Here is a 4,381-nt window from a genome sequence, read left to right as displayed (position 1 = left end):
TGTAGGAAGGGCCATACCGGCTCTCTCCACGGCCACCGCAGTAGTGGCCAGGCTAGAACCATCACCTATCCAACATCAGTGGTCCTCTTGCTGACTTTGGTCCTTTATGGTTCATTGGGCTGCTAGGAGAGGCCATAGCCTCTGAAATTGGGTGCTAGTACCTTGAATCCTGCATTGGCAACGACGATCATCTGGTGCCGCCATGAATAATAGATCTCTGGGAACCCATGCAAGAACACCATTGATGGCCCTGTAAGTTTCACTAATCAGTCAACAGGTCAGCATAGCTCAGTAGAGGGTAGGAACCAAGAGTTCCTTGGTTCAACAAATTGAATCCTCCCCCAACCCAAAATAATTTTTTTTGGGTGGGTTTGGATAAAGAAAAATGAAATGAAATGCATTGAATTCCAACCAGTTCCTATCTTGGCGGATCTTGATGACATGAAGCTTTAGCCCTCTAATGTGGATGTACCTGTGCTCTATCTGATCCATTTTGGGTCTTAGGCTATTTTTGAGCAAGCAAAAGTAGCAAAAAAGACAGAGTGCGCGCAGACAACAGAAGCTCCTCCTCAAACCGTTCACTATCCTGAGTAAACACTTGAGGTCGACGTAACATTAGGTACGAAATTTTGGGTTCTGATACACCATGATTTCACAAGAGCTCAATATTGGGGGGCATCATTTTAGGAGTAAAGATGTTCCACAGATGATCTTGGAGCCTCACTTCTCCAGAACGCCCTCCACGAACTCCAAAATTCCCATCCCATCCTCTGTTCTAGAATTACTCGAGATGACAACACCAACAAATTCTTCTTCACTGTATCTCCAATCCGTCTCCTTCAAATTCAATCCTTCAACAATAGCAATCAGATTATTTATGTTGGTCTTGCAGAGACCACAATTGCGTGCCGGAAGCATAATCTCGAAATTATGCAGCTGATATCGAAATCTACCGACGTTGCCGGAGGTGGATACCCTTCCCGGTAATTTCCATGTAAGTTGCCTCATTTCTCTTGGTATGAAGGCCGTATAGAGCGGTGATTCTACATAAAGACACATTCTCCTCGTTGGAATCACAGGTCGCTGGTAGGGAGAGAAGGAACAAATGAGAGAAAGTGATAAATGAGATAAGGGTGAATAAAGGGGTATTTTTGGTATAATAAGATAATGGTGTTTTACTCATAAGGGCTAAAGTGTCATTTCATAGCATCACTTAACACTGACTGACAGTAGAGAGTCTGAGTCTAATTTGGTAAAAGAGAGGGGGTGTTCTTATAATACTGACATTCTCTAAGGGGCGGCATTGTAAATTATCCATAAATAAAAGAACAACCTAGTACATGAGGCTCCCGTTGCTGTTGGGTTTTGGAATAAGTATAAACAGCCTTACCCTGTACACTTGTGAATCACATGTTTAAAACATTTTTTGTATTGAAAGACAATTGAGTGGTATATAAAATAGCATAATTGAGCAGTCTTTCAATTCCCATCTCACAAGACAATAATTTTGATAAACTCCACAAGAAAAGGGTAACAGTTTTTATTGCTTTATGGTAGTAATACTTGATCCTTAGTTCTCTATATAGAAGATGTAAAGATTTTCCAACGAGGCAACTTTAAGTTATTGGTGAAAGGGTAACTGTTAAGTATCCGTTTGATATGCTGAGAACCCAAAATTGGATCCTTCTTTCTTTTTTATTTATTATTTTAGGTGGGGGTGGGGTGGTGGGGTGGGTGGGCAGGGGTTGGGTTTTTCTGTTCGTTTTTTTTGGTAGAAGGGTGGGATGGTTTAATCATATGAATTCTGGATCTAAGGGCCTTCCTTCCTTAACCACACAAATTGAAGTTGTTGGAACTTGAAAACTCCCCCTCAAGGACTCAAGGACCCAAGTTACCCAACACCAACCAATCAACCGTTCGTTGATTAAACCACATCAACTGACAGAAAGTAAAATCATAAAGAATTCTTTTAGCTATCAAAAAAAAAAAAAAAAAAAAAAAAGAAGTATGATATCACAGTGGCCTTTCTATTACCCACACTTCAGTTTTCCATCAACAAGTTTCAAACTAAGAAAAAAAAAAAAAGGTAATCACATCTCTCAATTCTTTGTTTTTGGTAAAACACATCTCTCAATTTTAAGCCGTCGTCATCATCATGAGTATCTCTACAATTTTGACTATGCAGCAAATCCCAAGAAACTGCAACGAAACGAAACAAGCAAACACTGACATCAGAATCATCATCTATCTATCAATCTTCTGTTTGATTTTTACTGAAACTAAAGAACAGATCATCCCAGACCTAAGTGGAAATCAATTAATTAAATTAAATTAAATTTTAACCTTAAGCATAAATTGAAAATTGAATGAGTGAAAGAAGAAAGAAGAAAGAAGAAAGAAGAAAGAAAAAAAAAGGAGGAAGTGGACATTGAAAATTGAAGTAGGTAGGTAGGTACCTGAGAGATCTAAAGTTCTTAAGCTTTAAGATAGCTTGGAAGAAGAAATTGAGACCGTGGGCGAATACAACGAAACCGGCACATCCCAACATGACCAACTCCAACATCTTTCCTTTCCTCTTTATATCTTTCTCCCTCAAATCAACACCACCAGCTTCGACCAAACCCTCTCACTAATCGCAGTCTCGCAGAGAAGAAACAGAGCAAGAAAGAATTAATATTAATAAAATATTTAAAAGGTCGAACCTTATTTATAGAGGAGAGAAAGTAGAAGTGGTAAGGGATTATAATTAATGACGGTGACGTGACAGTGAGAAGGAATGATATAACTCGGGAATGAGTATACCGAAACCTAAATCCAAACGGTAAAAACAAGGGGCTTGTGAAGTGGAATTGGAGTTGGAGACCATTCATCGCTCATTGGTGTCTGGTTGCAAGAGTGGGCTTACGAGTCACTCCAACTCCGACCCTCAGATTCCCTTAATCCCTGCAGCCTCCAGAGACCAGAGAATGTATAGTGGTATACCCACTAAACTATTCGACACTAAATCACCGCCCCACCACTTATGACTGGCGGAATTCCCAGCCCATGCTACTACTAGTTTTCGTATTAGTCCAAGTGTTAATATAGGGCCCACTAGTATTTTAAGGAATCTATTCTTTAAAAATAATTAGGAAGAAAAAATATTTAATGAAAATGTCATATCTACCCCTGTGTTGTTGGAGGAGAAGATAGACTCAAAAAAACATTGGAGTGTTAATCTATGCTCCTAGATAGAAAACTGTTTCCCCAAGCATCAACACTAAAGGGGATTTCTATTTTTCATGGGTGCAAGAAAAGTACTTTCATCAATGGCCATATATGCATGATCCTCCTACAATAAGTGATTTATAATCTTATGTTGTTCCCAGATACCCTACTAATAGGGGTGAAAGTATAGCTCTGGCAATCCGAACTCACACTGACTAGCCACAAGCCAGAATAGGGCTTGTGCCAACTTTTTTTTTACCTTGAGGGTGGGTTAGGGTTGAAAAACCCTAACCTTGACCCAAGGTTGGGTCGGGCTGGGGTTGAGGCCTCAGCTCGGCTTGGAATTTAATCCTAAATTTTTATATTAGAATTTAGGGCTCCTACTAGTATTTCATTTTTTTATAATTTTTTAATGTATAAGATATTAATGGCAAAAATAAATCAATTAAAGTCAATCCAACCATTGCAGAAGCCAAGGTCAACCCAACCTGGCCCTGAGAGGGTTAATTAAGGCCGGGTTGGGTTGGTATGAACACAGCAAGATTGGGCCTAAACATGAACCTTACAGGATTGAGTTAGGTGTGGGTTGAATTTTGAGGACCTAGGGTTGGGTTAGGGTCTTAAAAAACCCAGCCCAACCCAACCCTGTTTCACCATTACCTACCACCATCTTGAATCCTTCCTATTAGCATGAGAAAAATTAGTCCTATAATTAATTTTCTTTTGGGGTCATTCCCTAATGAGGGTCCATATGCCACTAGGATGGCAAACCAAGAGGATGGCCAGGCAAGGTTGGCGTCCCAAGAGGATGCCAAGGGCAGGGGCATACAAAATGTCAATTTGGTAATTTTATGCACGAAACAGGATCAGCCTTGAAATCGGTCTAACCAAGTTTTTTTCTTTTACAAAGAAAATGTGTCAAATTTTTTTTTTTTTTTTTGGGGTGGCGGGGTGGGGGAAGTAGGAGAACATGACTCAGAATTCGAATCCTAAAGAAAAGTAGATGATGGTACTCTTCCTTGAACATGGATGAAGGGAAATTCAAACCCTCTAAAATTTCATTAAAAGTTTCAGTGTGATTATTTTTTTATTTTTTATTTTTCAAAAGATCTCATCGTATAGCTACCATTTTTTGCCAAGAGAATAAAATACGGGTCTATAGTAGAATGAAATT

At 39.4% G+C, this 4,381-nt stretch overlaps 1 long non-coding RNA gene across 1 annotated transcript; it reads right to left on the bottom strand.

The window, feature by feature from the left end:
- Positions 1 to 2,008: 2,008 nt before the first annotated feature.
- On the bottom strand, positions 2,009 to 2,969 carry LOC122080369. The gene is made up of 2 exons (XR_006140688.1): positions 2,457 to 2,969; positions 2,009 to 2,199 (listed from the first exon to the last, which is right to left on the bottom strand). It is a non-coding gene; the product is annotated as an uncharacterized LOC122080369 (long non-coding RNA).
- Positions 2,970 to 4,381: the final 1,412 nt, after the last annotated feature.

Source organism: Macadamia integrifolia, chromosome 5 (assembly GCF_013358625.1).
Source record: "Macadamia integrifolia cultivar HAES 741 chromosome 5, SCU_Mint_v3, whole genome shotgun sequence".
Lineage (NCBI taxonomy): Eukaryota > Viridiplantae > Streptophyta > Magnoliopsida > Proteales > Proteaceae > Macadamia > Macadamia integrifolia.
Note: the sequence above shows the minus strand (reverse complement) of the source record. Positions and strands in the feature narration are given on the sequence as shown.